Below are 18,106 nucleotides of genomic sequence, written 5' to 3' on the forward strand. Positions count from 1 at the left end.
TACCACCAATCAGAACCCCCTCATCCAGTATGCCCTACATTTGATCTTGAAGGAATTCCCAAATATCTATGCGACCATTAATTTTTGTACACACAACCTGTTGGATTTTATCTCTTGTACACCCAGAGATAAAGCTATAGGTCTCCTGGAAAATTACAAATGCCATATGCTACATTATGAAAGCCTTTCGTATTTTTATGATGCCTTGCAGCAGATTGGTTTCAACCCATGGCCATGATGGCTTCTCGTCTCTGGATAAGCCTCCAGTAGTGTCATTCTTGGGTGAAATGGAAATGGTATGAATTATATTCATATCGTATGAAGAACTCCAGACCTCGTATTCAGAATTGTTTTTCTCTCGCTGTTACACAGGATTGGAAGTTTAGATAATGTGCACACATAAATGGCATTTACAACAAGAGTCAGCCTTGGACGATAGATGGTAAGTTGTAGAATCAAAGGTTCGTGACTCTGCTTAGACTGTTTCTTGGGAATTGGAGAGTTAAATGACTTAATGTATGAATTATGTGTGTAGTTACTTAATATACATTTTGGTGTCTTTTTAATGTAAACAAAGTTTGAGTTTTAGAAAACAATTCAATTTCTAAAGTGATGTTTTTGGAGTAATAAGGACATGTTTTAATATTTTGGAGTGATAAGTTTTTTGGAGTGAGAAGTAAGAGGTGGTTTTTGTACATTTTGCAGGGATAAGGAGTATTTCTAATTCTTTATGTAATAAGTGATTTGGTGGAGTCATAAGATGCTTATTGTGTAAATTTGGAGTAGTGAAAGTCATTATTGTAATCAAAAGTAATCTTTTACTTTGAGAGTGATTGAGTCAATGCAGATAGGTTTTGAAGACAATTTTCTTCCAAAAGTTTGCAAGCATGACATTCTCATTGAGAAGTTTCCACGACAAAGTTGTGACATTGAAGAATGATGTACTCCATTAATTAATAAAATCATAAGTTTTGTAGTGCTTGTGTTCTAGATCTGCCCGAAACTGAATAAGGGGATCTTAGATACACCGTGTGTAATGAATGCATGTGCATGACTTGTGTTTAGATTACCAAAATGCTCTCTTTGTATTATGCTTAAACAACTACATGCACATAAGCAAGCTTAAGTATAAGAACGCTTAATCACGCTCCTGTAATTAAGCTTAAGTACACAAGAACAAAGCGACACATCATCAACTTGATAAAATGATCTTCCAAGCAAGCACATTACACATCATGTAATCAAAGCAATCAAGTTAAGGACGTTACAAAATCAAGCATTTCAAGCTAAGATGACATCAACATCATCAACACTTTTTGTATCACTTGTAGATAAACATTTTTTTAACTGAATTGTATGGGTGAATTTTCGGTTGTAGCCGACACCCTAATTTGAATTGTTAAGGTGAATACATTAAGTCAAGTAAGTCTTCAAATGAATCATCAAGATTGAAATTGTCATTTGTATCTTGGGTGCATTTTCGATAGTGTTCGACACTCTTCCTCTTTTAAAATCAGCACATTCAATGAATACATTCAAGAATTCACAAAGTGTTAGTAATCAATCAAGCAAGTTCAAGCAAGCCATCTAGCAAGCAATCATGACCAAACAAGTATGACTTCTAGTGATCTAGGTGGATATTGGTGGCCACCCGCCGATTCCACTTGGACCCCCATCATTGCTTCTTTCAGTTTCCTTAATTATAGCATAGTCTACTATTTTAAAAACCTTTTTTTTTTGTCGTAGTCCTCAGAGAGATCTTTCAAATGGGCTATCATGAGTGTCAAATGGAGATAATATGACCAAGTCACGACCCCGAGAAGTTGGCTGTCCAACTCACCCCAACAGGGCCCATAAACTCTTGGTGTTACATCTCCTCAGGTTAGGGTTTTGGTTGTTTAGCGTTTGCTCTTATTGTTCAATAATAAAAAGGCCCTTAAACCTCATCTTAAGATAGTTCAGAGGCATGTAGCTGCCACATCTCTACTCAGAGATAAGCTACGATCGCCCTAGCTGATTTATTTCCATTCCTGTTTGTAAGCATATTTCAATATTTTACATTAATGAAATGAAGTATTATTTCCACTACATCTCTATGTTTATGGTTATCTCTATAAATTTTTGCATTCTTGTTTAAATCTGGATCAGTGGTATCAAAGCGGTCTGCTTTTCTTCTCTATTTTTCTTTGCATATCCCCAACGAGGTCGAGATATAAGGACTTAGGGCTTGAACTAGTCGAACCTTTGCAAAACCAGCCTCGCAAATGCCAACGGCCTCCCATGGCGGATGAAAATAAAGACGAGGGGGTAGGAGGTCCTATCAAAATCTTGCTCGGAGATGCCCTCGAGTGACAAAGGAAGACAATGATAGACAACTTTGCCGAGATCCTTTAGTGGCTACCGATGGGCGACGCATCGGCTTCCAACAGTAACTCTGGAAATGCCACACTGTTTAAGGTACAAGTTAATTTTGAAATCCCCATATTCGAGGGTCAGATAGACGCAAATGTTGTCGATAAATGGTTAAATGTGCTAGAGGGTTATTTTTTTGTTCATGATTTTTCCAGTCGGGAAAATATTATTTTCGCTCTTCTCAAAGTAGCCCCCCACACCATGGATTGGTGGGAAACCTATTGCGAGTAGAAGGATGAAAGTACAGGCTTGCTATTCTCAGCCACACCCACTTGGAATTCATTCTGGGATGCCATCAAGGAGTAGTACTACCCCGTCAGAAGTTATGAAGATTAATACATAAAGTGGACCACGTTGCGGCAGGGAAGGGATCAAGACGTACCAGAGTTTACCAATATTTTCCATACCCTTTGCACAAAGTTGGGTATCAAGGATACAGAGTAGCATTTGGTACTCAAATACTGTGGCTGCCTATGCAAGTACATCCAGGAAGAAATAGAATTCCGGAACATCTCCTCGCTCGGCACGGCATACCGGTATGCCGTCAAGGTTGAGAAAAAGTTTAAACAGAAGAAGCGAGACTTTAGATCTGAGAATCTCAAACAAGGGAAAGATGCTCCCAAACCACAGAACAAAGGACAAAGCCAAGGCAGGGTGGCCCAAGACAACCCGCTAAAGCTGCAAGCAAAGAACATCGCCACGAAGCCGAAAAAGGACACGGGAAAGTAGTGTGAGTTCCATAAGAGCTCCACTCACAACACAAGTGAGTGTCGGGCCAAGCAATCACTGGTGGCCGAGCTAAAGGTTTCAAAATAAAATGCATGTTCTGACTCTGAGTCAGAAATCGATGAGGGGAATGACAAAGGGGAGTAGATTACCGATGCGAAGCCTAACGCCACCATTTGTACCACAAAGATCCAGAAGGAGGAACCCGAAGATCCAGAGGAGGAGGAGTGTCTCTTCCACTCCCAGATGTGGAAAAGGCTCCCCGCTATAGTTCATTATCGATAGCGGGAGCCAAAAGAACCTCATTTTGGCAGAGGCCATGAAGCGCCTGGGCTTACCGACCACAACACATCCACAACCGTATACCATCGGGTGGCTTCACCAAGGATGGGATCTTCGCGTGAGCCAACAATGTCGCCTTCCATACAACATCAAGCCCTTCACGGATGAGGTATTGTGTGAAATTGCTCCCCTTGAAGTTTGTGATATATTATTAGGACAACCATACTTGTGGAAGCGACATGCTGTGTATGAATCAAGGTCTTGTGTTGTTATTGTTACTTTGGAAAATAAGTTGTACAAGATACCAGAGGTAGCACCGCCTACCACCATCTCTTTGGTTACTACAAAACAATGTAATAATCTCATTTACAAAACCAAGAAATTTGTTTTCCTGATGATATGCCCTGAAGCAAAGAAAAAGACGGTGGCCACGACCTCCAGACGGGGCCCCTCCACATGACAACTACAGATGGACAAGGTCGTGGAGGAGTACGAGAACATCTTCACCTCCCTTACAGGGGTTCCTCTGCATTGTCAGGTCAGGCACTCCATTGATCTGACCCCAGGTGCGCCGCTGCCCAATGGACCAATCTATCGGTGCTCCGTTATGGAGAACAATGAAATCAAGAGGCAGATTCAGGAGCTGCTGCAAAAAGGTCACATTCATCCGAGTTCATCACCATGTGGGAGCCCGATCATGTTGGTACAGAAGAAGGATGGGACTTGGAGACTCTGTATTGACTATTGGGTGTTGAACAAGATAACTATCCATAATAGGTACCCAATCCCACAAATTGATGACCTCTTGACTAACTGAAGGGGAAAAATATTTCAGCAAGATCGATTTGAAGTTAGGATATCACCAGGTACTAATCGAACCTTGCGATGTGTGGAAGACTACCTTTAAAGCCAAGGAGGGCCTTTTCAAATGATTGGTTATGCCTTTCGGATTGACAAATGCCCCTACAACCTTCATGAGGCTAATGGATGACATCTTGCGGCCATTCACCAACTCATTTGTAGTGGTATACTTGGATGACATCCTGATCTTCAGCCAGAGTTAGGAAGAGCACCTCCACCACATCCGATAGGTTCTCCAAACATTGCGGCAACACAAGTTATGTGCCAATTTGGAGAAATGCACTTTTGGCATGACACAGGTTCAATATCTAGGATACATTATTGATGAACAGGGGGTGCATGTGGATCCAGCCAATATCCAAGTCATTCGGGATTGGTCATCTCCAACCACTCTGATAGAGCTTCGCAGCTTTTTAGGCCTTGCCAACTTCTTTTGCAGGTTCGTGTTGGGATTTTCTCATATCACTTGGCCCTTGAGTCAAGTCACCAAGGGAGAAGCGAAAGAAAAATTCTTTTGGTCCGAATCTCAACAGAAGGCATTCACAGAGTTGAAAGATCGCCTCTGCTCGGCACTGGTTCTTGCATTACAAGACTTGCAACAACAATTTGAGGTCGAGATGGATGCCTCTCACTATGCTATTGGGGTAGTCCTTACTCAACACGGGCATCGAGTGGCATATCATAGTGAGACACTTTCAAACACGATCCGGAAGTATCCCACTTATGACAAAGAGATGTATTCCATTATGCAGGCCTGTTGACAATGGAAGAATTACATTTTGGGAAAGGAAATGATTATCCACACAGACCACCAACCCCTGTAGTTCATACAGACCCAAGGGAAATTGCATAATGATCGCCATCAGAAGTGGTCGACATACCTGCAACAGTTCCATTTGAATATCAAGTATAAGAAGGGCAACACCAATAACATTGCAGAGTGCCTCAGTCGATCACCGATCATGGTGTTAACCACCGTGCTCAACTCTTGTGGGCATGAGACTTCTGATTGGCCACTTCTCTACAAAAGTGACCCAGAATTTGGTCACACATACCAAACACTCTTGGAGGGTCAGCATGTTCCAGATTTTCACCTTCAGGATGCCCTGTTATGCCACTTGGGTCACCTTTGTGTTCCTTCAAGCGAGTGTGCCAAGATGATTTGGCAAGCACACTACAGTTGGGTTGCAGGGCATTTCATGGTCAAAAAAATGGTGGCAATACTGCAGAAGTATTTCTATTGGCTAAATCTTCGACAGGACGTCGAGAAGTACATCATATCATGCACTGCCTGTGCCATTGCCAAACTGACCATCAAGAAGCAAGGCCTCTATACTCCACTGCCTACCCCTAGTCGACCTTGGGAATCCATCTCCATGGATTACATGTCAAGCCTTCCTTCCACTAAGCATGGAAATGACTTTGTTTTTGTGGTCATCAATAGGTTCTTGAAGATGGCTATTATGGCGGCTTGCAAGAAGAATATCACAGCAGAAGCCATTGCTAAACTCTTCTTTGAATGAGTGTGGGTACACTTTGAGATCCCAGAGTCTATCATCTCAGATTGGGACAACAGGTTCCTTTGTACATTTTGGTCTAGTCTCTGGTCGATGCTGGACACAAAACTCACTAAGTCCACAACCTTCCATCCTCAAACTGATGGTCAGAGAGAGGTTGTCAATAGGATGATTGTGGAGTACTAAAAAGATATGTCTTTAATGATCATTTCAATGGCTTTTCAGTGGGACTTGTGAATCTTTTACATCATGAATGTGGAAAACAATAGAGAATTATGATAAAATATGTGGAATTAGTATTCAAGACTTAACTGTTGATAGTTGTCATTCTCCTGCGCAGGAAAGGGTAAAAACGAGGAGTTGTTGTTCCAAAGAAAAAGACAAGAACAGGGTAATTGATGTCCCTTTGACGAAGGACCGAGTGCAAATGAGGCTAAGCAGGTTGAAGCAAACCGGTCCGAAAAAGGAGGAGAAGGCACCAGCTCGAAGGAGGAGAGAAAGAAGTGATTAAGGATTAACAGTTTGGCGAATCCCTCAGGATCTTTGATCCTGAGGGATCGTTGCTTTATTTATCTTATTTCTTAGACATCTTCGTCGTTACCCTTATATAAAGGGACGACACTGTTAGTCTTGGAGAGCATGATTTTATGTAAACTTCTGTTAAAGATTGAACTTTGATCATCGAGTCTCGTTGAACTTGGCTCATTGTACTTTCCGTTTCATGCATTAATATAAACATGGTGCTTATCTTATCTCTGCACCTGAATTAACTCCAAGCGGTGTACCCTTGAGGCTAAGGTCCCGGCCCCAGAGGACACTTGCTTCTGTATCACTACGATTTGATTTCTGCATGGTTTGCTTATCGTCATTAGTTGGTAATCTGATATGATTTATAAGTTACATCATATGCTCTGTTAAGATTCGTTCATTAAGGTTGTTTATATTGGCTCTGCATTATATTACCAATACTTTCAGAGTTGATTGAATATTACTAGACTTAATTGAACATTGTTATCATTTTGTTACAGAGCTTTTATGCCGTGTATTTGTGTTAAGAAAATTATCTGAAAGATGTGTTCTTTATGATTCAGGATTAATGTTGTTCCATTTTGAAACATAATTGTAATTTCTGTTGATGATTGGTGTTAAATCATATTACTTTTCCAGAGTGTTGTGTGTGTGTATGATTTCCACATGCTGTTCCATAATTAGTAATTAGTGTTGTTCCATTAGTGCGTGTTGCGTGATTTGCTTGGAGAATGAAAGATTGGAGTTTTGATTACAATGAGTGCATTTGAGTTGATAGGATAAAGATTGATTACTGCTCGCGAGGTTTAGTTATTCGATTGTTGTTCCATTTCAGAATTGTTGTTCCATTTTAAGCATTGTTGTTCCATTTTAGATTTGTTGTTCAATTTCCTATTTGCCGTTCCATTTTTATCTGTTGTTTCATTTACTTGCATTTGGTGTGAGAGACGATCTGTGGCTGTAGTGAGCCTCAGCATTTACTGCCTCGCTCCCAGACCCGTGGTCCATGCTCTAATTTCCTTTCCATCAGTTTCTAAAGGGATGGGCTATTGTTGTCGAACCCTTGACTGATAAAGTTTCTGAGATTTAAGAGTGTGTGCTTTAGTCATTTGAAGTAACTTAGTCATAGACAAGCATCAGTTTATTCTTGTATTTTTGTAGAACATTGTACTACTAGCATTACTCTGACAAATAGCCTCATATTGGGTCACTCTTTGAAATAACCAAACGCTCCTGGATTGACATATTAATATGAGGTAATTAGAGGTGAAAGAGACCCTTTTTATAGCTCTACATTTTGGCTTCGTTTCCGGGGAAAGAGTGTAGCCATTTGTCTTTTTCATAGTAGTGTAGGAACCTGCTAGGGAAGAGTTGGATCTTAAAAACGAAAGGTAAGAACCTGCGTGTGAAGCATGTAAAAGCCCTGCTCCACTGACCGCTTTCCTAACAGATTTGTTTTTGCTTTGTTTGAATAGAATTTAGTATTTCATTTGAGTGTATGACTAAGCAGAATAAACCAGAAAAGAATATTAAGCTTCCATCCAAACCCGAAAAATATAAGGGGCTGGTGACCCTTGGCCGAACAACTTTCATAGATGAAATCTATAAGAAAACAGAATATCAGCCATCAGTAGGTCCCAGGAAAATCATTTCTAAACAACCTACTAGTTCCCTTCAGGCCACAGGATCACCATCTGTAGCCTTTGCTGAGGTGCATAGTCAAACTGAAGAGCAGGACTTTCAGGAAATTGAAAATTCTACTCCATAACTATTGCAGGAAGGGAATTTCAACAACTTTTGTGAAGGAGAAGGAGAAACAGGGGAAACCGAGGAACCAAAATCTCCCATTGGAACAGATCAGCCATTAAACAACCCAGATAAGGGGAGCGCTGCAAAAATCATTGTTGAAGGAATCCAATCTCCTCAGACATCAGGTATTCCCCTTATCCCAGATAAAGGAAGTGTCATTAAAACTATCCCTGCTAAAATCATTCCCTCTTAACCTACGAATACCATCCTAGATATCCCAGAAGGTTATTGGCATATATTCGACCCTATGGCTTAGAACCAGCCAAATACTCAAACCTCTACATTACAATATCCTATAGTGGATTCTGCAGCAAATTCGCCCATGAAAGCTATCCCTCTTCAACATATCCCTACATTTCAAGGTCTCACATCAGAAGATCTGGATGCATTTTTATTCGAATTTGATGTGTTGTGTAGGGGATATGATTACACCACCTATCCCCAGAAATTGAAATTATTCCTCTCTACATTAAAGGGGGCTGCTTTAAGATGGTTTATGGGACTAGGTGGTGGGGTCATCAATAATTGGGATCAAATGAAAAAATCCTTCTTAAAAAAATATCAGGATTATTGTAGGTCTAGAGAATTGAAAGACGAAATATTCCAAATGACAGCCAAACTGAACGAAACATTAGAAGAATATGTGGAATGTTTTCAATACAATTTACAAAGATCTCATTCTGCATCACTACCTTTACCTGATAATGTGTTAAAAACTACATTGATAAGGGGCATGAAGGAAAAGTGGATTGAAACATTAAACATCATGGGAAAAGGGGATATTTATCAAGAGAATTTTGCTGACATTATTGATTTATGCATCAGGAGTTCGAGAGGCAGCACAAGAATAAAACCGACAGAATATGATCAGTTTGCAAGAGACAATAAAATATCAACAGAAGGAGTAACGCGTGTGGAGATTGGAAATTTATTAGAAAATTTTAAAATTGATATTCTAGGGACACTAACTACACAACTTGATATTATGCAGGCCAAGCAGAAGCAGATGGAGGCAGAACATAATTTGGCAATCTTCTGCCCCTGATGCAGAAAAAAACATAGCCACAAGGAGTGTCCACTAGATACAGTCCAAACATGTGCCATCTGTACAAATGATCATCTTACGGAAAGTTGCCCCTCACTTCCTGGGTTAAAAGCAGTATACAAGGAAGTAGAGGAAGAACCAGAATCAATGTACTTGATCAACCAGCACTGCCAGTGGCGGCCAAGACAATCTGGTATGTTCTTAGACCCAACCTCTTCTTTTCAGCCTCCACAATATAATGCTCAACAATATAATATGTGGCAAAATCAGCCCCCACCCCCATTTTCAAACTGGTCACCACCATCGTTTCCTTCTTCAAACCCGTGGCTGAATAAGCCAAACCAATCTGGTTGGCCGAATTTCCCTTATACTCCACCATATTGGCAAAATAGCCCATATCCTCCGCAATGGACTCCCCCTACTTCACAAGGTTCACCCTAGAAGACAAACTGGAAAAGACTGATGCAACAGCCAGTAGGAACTATTCCGCTCCCTCAACCTACTCTACCAGCTCTACAACAAAATCCCCAGTCTTATCTGAGACCGCAACTCCCAGCCCAACCCAACCCCAATCCAAATAACAGACCGGTACAATCTCTTCAAACCATAGAATCACCAGAAATAGGACTCGACCTGCGGGAGTGTAACGATCTTCAAATACGATCTGGACGTATCATTGAAAATGAGGGAGATAAAACAGTTCATATTGAAGATCAGTTAGTAAGAGAACATCAATTGCAACAAGAGGATGTAAATAAGTAGTAGACTCATAATCAAGCAACCACATCCTCTCGTCCGTTCCCAGAATGATTAGTCATGCCTCGACCTTTACAGTATCTTGACTTTGACATTCTGGGGGAATTACAAAATTTGTATATAAAAATGTCGTTCCTCCAAGCCATTCAAGATATTCCTATATACGCAAAAACTATTAAAGAATTGTGCATAAAGAAACCAAGGAGGAATATAACAACTAATCCAAGAGTCCAAGTAGTCGGTACTTTATCTGATCTATTATCTGGGAAAGAAACACCCATTAAATATGAAGACCCATGAAATCCAATTGTAACTATTCAAATCTATGGTCAGACCTTGTCTAATGCCTTAGTTGATCTAGGAGCTGCAATCAATATTTTAACAACCACTACCTATCAAAAGCTTGGCATTACATCTGTAGAACCTACCTCAACTTTTTTAGAATTGGCTGACCGATCTGTGGTTAGACCAGAAGGTACTCTACACGATGTCATGGTCTCTGTAGATTCCTGGGAATATCCAACCGATTTCCTGATAATTAATCCAAAAACCCGACTTGATTGACACCTGCTAATCCTAGGTAGGCCTTGGCTTGCCACCGCCGATGCTTACATTGTTTGCCGGCAAGGAAATATGACCATAACCAAAGGACCTGATATCAAGAATTTGGTTCTATACCCTCCAGCGCAGCCAAGTATCACAATAATTAAAACTAACAAGTATCATGTATCATACCTTACTGATAACATTAGATCTCCATTGACTATACAAAATGCACTTGATTTTAATGATCAAACAAAAGATGATGCCATTAACAATTTCATTAGTCAAACTGAATCCGGATCCTTCACACAATGTCACATGATAGAACCAGCATTTGATAATGAATTAGAAGAAGATCCTCTGAAAGACACACATGATCAAACAATACCTGTTACTTCTGTCGCAAATAGTAAAATTGTGGAAATTGAACCGAGAAAAACTTTAAATATCAATGCCAACCTCACATCTGAACAAGAAACTAAGCTCATCCATCTGTTAAGAAAATATCAACATGCATTTGCATGGGATTACCCTGATATGAAAGGAATCGACCCACAGTTGTGTACACACCACATTTATATAGAAAAAGATGCTAGACCTGTCCGTCAACCGCAAAGAAGACTTAATCCTCATCTAAAGGATGTGGTAAAAGCGGAACTTCAGAAAATTTTAGATGTCAATTTTATTTATCCTATTTCTGACAGTAAATGGGTCTCTTCGCTTGTGGTGGTACCAAAAAAGAATGGGAAATGGAGAATTTGTGTGGATTACAGGGAACTCAATAAAGCAACACAAAAAGACCATTTTCCTCTCCCATTCATAGACCAAGTGTTAGATAAGTTGGCAGGAAAAAAAATTCTTTTCCTTCCTGGATGGCTTCAGTGGATACAATCAGATTCAAATTTCCCCTGAAGACCAGTACAAACCAACTTTCACTTGTCCTTGGGGAACATTTGCCTACCGAGTTCTACCTTTTGGCCTATGTAATGCTCCCACCACATTCCAAAGGGCTATCCTTAGCATTTTTGCAGATTTGATAAATGATGGACTTGAAGTATATATGGATGACTTTACACCCTATGGAGATGATTTTGATCTAGCACTAAATACCCTAGAAAAAGTCCTACAACGCTGCATAGCTACCAGGCTTTGCTTAAGTCACGAAAAATGTTACATGATGATGGATGAAGGACTTATTCTAGGACACTATGTTTCAGCAGCCAGCATTCAGGTAGACCCGGCCAAAATCCAAATACTTTTGCTTATTTCCACTCCTACTACTCAAATAGAGGTACGCAGCTTTCTTGGATTTTCTGGTTATTATAGACGATTTATAGAACATTATGCACCTTTATATGCACTAACTGGTAACGTTGATTTTCTTTGGATAGAAAAATGTGAACGTGCTTTCAAGGATTTAAAGAAGCTTGTATCCACAGCCCCAGTCCTTCAAGGATCAAACTGGGAAGCCATTTGAAATATCAGCTGATGCCTCAGATACAGCCATTGGCACAGTCCTTGGGAAAGAAGAGGATAAAAAACCATACACTATCTATTACATCAGCAAAAATTTATCCCCTCCTGAATTAAATTACACTGTTACTGAAAAAGAATTCCTAGTTGTAATACATGTTGTCAATAAATTTAGACATTTTATTACAGGCTATCCTGTTATTTTGTATACGGATCATTCTACCATAAAATATTTAGCAAATAAGCCTGTCACAAATGTCAGAATAACTAGATGGTTGATCTTATTGCAGGAATTCGATATCACAATCAAGGACTGGCCTGAAAAAGAGAATCCTGTAGCCGATTTTCTCTCGAGAATGCCAAATCCAATTGATGCAGTAGCAGTTGAAGATCAATTTCCGGACGAACATCTATTTTTTGTTGCCATTCAAACACCCTGGTATGCTGATGTTGCCAATTACCTTGCAGTAGGTAAACTACCAAAACACTTAACCCCTAATGAGAGAAAATATATTGTTCAGAAGAGTACTTGATTCTCTTGGATTGGGGGCTATTTGTTTCACACAGGGGCAGACATGCATATCAGGAGATGTGTTCGAGAAGATGAAATCTTTGACATCCTAAAAGCCTGTCATGACGGACCATGTGGGGGACAATTCGCTGAGCGTAGAAATGGACACAAAGTATTACAGACAGGATATTATTGGCCCATGATTTTCAGAGATGCAAAGAAATTTGTGCAAGCCTGTCACAGCTGTTTGCGAGTAGAACGTCCTGGTCAAGCTAACGAGATGCCTCTCAAACCACAGTTAGTCATCGAACAATTCGAGTGATGGGCTCTTGATTTCGTTGGACCCATCAACCCCTCATCAAATCAAAGAACATATATCTTGGTGGCAACAAAATATGTCACCAAGTGGGTTGAAGCAGAAGTATTGCCAAGAGCTACAAGGGACTCTGTCATATAGTTCCTGTTCCATCTATTTGTACGTTATGGCCTTCCAAGGGAAATAATTATAGACGGAGGACCACAATTTGTTGGCAATAGATTAGCTGCAACACTTAATAATTATCATGTCCAGCACGAAATCACTACTTCATATCACCCATAGGCGAATGGACAAGTAGAAAGAAGCAATAAGGTAATAGAATCAATCCTAACGATAACCATTGCGTCAAATAGGCATGATTGGGCTGCCCGACTACCTGAAGCACTCTGGGCCTATAGAACAACATGGAGAAGCACCACTGGTTACTCACCTTATCAATTAGTGTTTGTAAAACAACCCATTTTTCCTATAGAATTTGAAATCCGAACATTACGAACAACACAGGAAGTTGGCTTAGATCTAACCGAGGCACAGATTAATCGACTATAGCATATCAATGAATTGGATGAAATTAGACTCTCTGCACTACAAAATACAGCATTGATTCAGCAGCAGCGAGCTAAATGGCATGATTCCCTCATCAAAAACAAAGTCTTCCACGAGGGAGACTGGGCTCTGTTATATGACTCTCGGTTTCAGGACTTCCCTGGGAAACTCCAGACTCATTGGTTGGGACCATACGAAATCCAGAAGGTACATGACAATGGGACCATCACTTTAATCACCATTGATGGTTTTGGATATACCTTCAAAGTGAATGGCCACCAAGTTCGTCTCTATCGTAAACCACTCACTCGGGAATCCTTCTGCCAACAGCTATGCAGAGACACTGATATGGAGATTTTAGGAGAGGAAGAGAAGTCTTCCTCACCTATAATTCATTAAGGAATTCATTTCTTTTCACAATTTGTACATAATTTCTTTTCTTCAAACTTGTTTGTGTAAATCGTTTGAACTAAATGTGTTCTTTTGCTCAAATATTTCAATTTTTTCCATTCCTGAAACAAATGGCATTTGCGTGTTTCTACTGTTCCTTTTCAAAAGGAACAACATTTTTTATTTCTCGATTTTTCTGTTGTTCCTTTTCAAAAGGAACAACAATTTTGATTTCTCTGTTGTTCCTTTTCAAAAGGAACAACACTTTTGATTTCTCTGTTGTTCCTTTTCAAAAGGAACAACACTTTTGATTTCTCTGCTGTTCCTTTTCAAAAGGAACAACACTTTTGATTTCTCTGTTGTTCCTTTTCAAAAGGAACAACACTTTTGATTTCTCCGCTGTTCCTTTCCAAAAGGAACAACACTTTTGATTTTTCTATTGTTCCTTTTCTAAAAGGAACAACATTTTGATTTTTGTTGTTCCTTTTTCAAAAGGAACGTCATTTTGAGTGTGTTGCTATACTGTTTTTCAAAAGATAGCATTTTTTATTTTCTGTTGTTCCTTTTTCAAAAGGAACGACATTGGTGTGTTCTGTTGTTCCTTTTTCAAAAGGAACGACATTTGAACTTTTTGAGACCTATGCTCCTTTATTGTTCTTCTCTCAAAAAGGAACACTTCTAGCATACTTTTTCTCTCTCTGTGAAACAGTTTATCCCTTTTACTGATCCAAGTTTGAGGATGCTTCTTGCCCCTGTTCTTTCAAAGTCTTTTAGAGACAGCTATGCACTTATGCAATGAATACAAAATCACAACATACTGAAATCAGGAAATTATAAATCACTACCTTTATAAGGCTATGTATTGGTAAGAGGACAGAAGGAAGGACATACTTATCTTTTGTTGTCATTGTCTTACTAATTTTACCCTGATTGGTTATCTTTATCATAACATTCTTTTTAATTCCCTTTGATTTTTTTTTAGGAATAAGAGCAAAGGGTTTATATCCTCCTATTGATATGATAAGACTTATTCCACCATTCATACTCTTAAGGACTGTTGAACCACCCTTTGTGTATATCTAAGGAAAAGTGCTTTATGAAAAAAGAAAGTAAAAAACCAAATGAATTATAAATTGTCAAATGCAGGATAGGGGGTCTCATCAAGAGCCAGCCTACCATGATCATGACGATGAAGTGAAGTGGCATTCCCACTATGGCCACCACACTAGAGATATGGTCCAAAAAGTATATCAAAATAAACAAACCTTGGAACAGGAGGTCTCATCACGAGCTGGCCTACCCACTCTTCGCCCCCTCCTCGTGAATGGCATTATGGCTAACTGGTTACCAAGCCAGCATAATGGCCTACACTTTGACATTACATTCCTTAATATGCACATAAAGGATCATGGTTCCAGGGGTGAAATAAATAACACTGCCACGGTTATGGATACCTGTCGGTAGCAGAGCATTGTTAATGGTATCGAAGTCACATTAATTACACCAATAGCTAGGATACTAATACTCTTTTGTTTCTTATATCCTAGGCACTAATCATACATTATTTACTGACTTATATATCGCATGAACATTTATTACACCAATCATGGAAAAGGAGGTGACAATGACCACTTGAGATTTGGCAAGTACGACAGACGTCCTATCCCCCGGCCTCGCATCATATCACAGCAACCTCTTACGTAATACGTGATCCAACTTTACGCCTCGATTTCGGCAATCCGTTATTTTTCTAAACATGGCATATTTTCATACATTGTTCCTTTATGACTTGGTTATAGATCGGGTGCCGCTCCTTTCTTTGACAGCTGGGGCAACCTATCGCATTGTGGGGGGGGAGGTTAACCTCATTATTCCCCGGGTTATGTGTCAGCTCACTATTCGGGAAAGATAGTGTACCAGGAAATGGCACGCTTTAACAACATGATATTTCTATTTTTTTACATAGTTTTTGTTCATAAGTCATTTCTGTTGCATACTCTGTGTTTTTTAATAAATCCGATGATTACTACCCTCTCTGTGTTTCAAACAGCACAAGCAGTTGCTGTTCCATTGAGAATCCACAGTGAAACCATGGGAGACAGGGCAATTCGAAGCGAACCATAGGAGTTGACAGTCTCCACTGCTACTCGGGAGATCCTGGAAAGAGCAGGATGGCTGACTTATCTCAATCACCTGCAGGAGTCCAATGAAACAGTGGCAATGGAATTTCTGTAGAACTTGCAGGAGGATCACTCCACAGTGAGGGGGAAGCAGATAGCAATCACCGATGATATAATCGCAGAAGTCTCGAGACTACCAGCCACCGGACTTGTATGGACATTAAAGAAGGAAAGACTCCAGAAGATCATGGAAATTTTCTAGGATGAAGGCCAGAGCTTAACGATTAAAGGGAAGGGAGTTCTGCCGGCAACGCTAGGAGAACCCTCGGCAAAATTAGCAAGAACAGTGCAAAGCTATATCACCTGCGAAGGGAGAAAAGACGTGGTAAGGCCACGAAATCTTAAACTCTTAGCTGTTCTAAAGCAGAAATGTTCTGTAAATCTTCCTGCACTTTTGAATTCTTTACTTCATGACGTCGCACGAAGCCTGAAAAAGGCACAGCATGCAGAGTCAGTTGTCAGCCACCATGGATTAATCCGACTAATAGTAAGTCATAGCCTCACCCAGCAGCAAAGCAGCTGGGAAAAATTAATTGCAATAATTAAGGGGAGAGCGACAACACCTTCCCCAAAACGTAAACATACTACAAGCACACCAGAACGTCCGGAAAAACGCAGAGAATTAGGAAAACAAAAACATACTGCGAGCACATCCAAATGACTAGAAACACGCCAGGAATCAGCAAAGTGTAAGCATGCCACTGATACACTGGAACAGCCAGAGAAATGCAGAAAATCAGTCCGGTTAGCCCAGATAAGAGGAAGGCTGGAAAAACTCCAGGAAAGCACCAGCCAGCCAGTGGTAATTGAGGACGAGCAACCCTCACGGCCAGAAGTAGAAGAAGAACAAGTCGAAGGAGAAAAGGAAGGAGAGGCCGAGGAGGCTGAGCAATCCGAAGAGGAAAATGATGAAGCAGCTGAGCATTCGGAAACAGAAGCTGAGCCTCCTGAGACAGAAGCTGAGCCTCCTGAGACAGAAGCTAAGCCTCCTGAAACAGAAGCTGAGCATCCTGAAATGGAAGCTGAGCATTCTGAGGCAGAAGTTGGAAAATCCAGGCAAGAGGAGGAAATGGAATAGTAAGTAGGTAGCCCACCACAAGACCCAGTGGGAGAAGAGGAATTGGCCGCAATCTTGGCCAATATGGGTGAGTATGGCCAACCTTCCACTCCATCATATCTCCGCGACAAACCCCAGTAAGAAGATACACCCAAAAAACCACATGCAGAAGAGGCAGAAGAAGGAAATCTGCCTATTCATGATGAAAAGGAGATAGGAGACTCTGAACGGGAAAAATCTGTTCCCACGGCACCAGAGGAAATTCCGGAGGAAGTAGGGACAGAAAAAGAAGTCACGAAACCAGTTAGGGTTCCTACCCCGGAACAGCCAACACAAAAAAGTGAAGAAGCACCCCAGGGAAAGATCTAGGGACTAGTCACGGCCCAGAACGCAACAGAAAGCTTGCTGTTCCTTCTAACAAAACATTGGAAATTAGAGAATTACGGAAGGAACAATGGAGGTTATTGAGCATAATAGCCCAGCTCCACCAGCAGATCAGGATCCTGAAAGCGAGGCAGAGGGTAAGGTAGACCGCCGCGAAGAAAAAGATGACCACTACAGTAAAAATCCGCAGGATAAAAAGGCGGAGGACCAAAAATTGCCCTGCTGAAGATCCAACTACTGTTCCAAATGAGGCTGAAGATCCAGCTGCTGTTCCAAATGAGGATGAAGGTCCCGTTGATGTTCCAAATGATGCTGAGGGACAGACTGTTGTTCCATTTGAAAAGGAACAGCTGCAAGCTGGTATTCGTGTTAAAAAAGAAATGGACAACAAGGAAATTCAAACAGAGGCACCACCCTCAAGGGTGATAAGGGTTCTGAACTCGAAACAACGCAATAAGAAACTTCAGGTAAAACTCCCGGCCTCCACTGATGCATGGAAAAGAGATCCAAAGATGAGGACCTTACACAAGGGATTGAAACATGCTCAGCAAGAAATGGAAAGGCTTAGAGAGCAAACAGTCCCTCGTGAGAAGTATGAAGAACTCCAACAACAACTGAGGAACGTCAACCAATCTGAAAGCCAGGCCTTTGAAGGGTGGCGAAAGGAACAAGAGAAAGTTGCAAAGGTAACCTACAGGCTAGGTACTGTTATCAAACAGATGGATACCTTGTGTTCTTTATACAATGACGTTTTAGCATGTAGGGCA

Source organism: Pinus tabuliformis, chromosome 6, assembly GCF_031772625.1.
Source record: "Pinus tabuliformis cultivar Carrire ecotype Pingquan chromosome 6, CPIR1, whole genome shotgun sequence".
NCBI lineage: Eukaryota > Viridiplantae > Streptophyta > Pinopsida > Pinales > Pinaceae > Pinus > Pinus tabuliformis.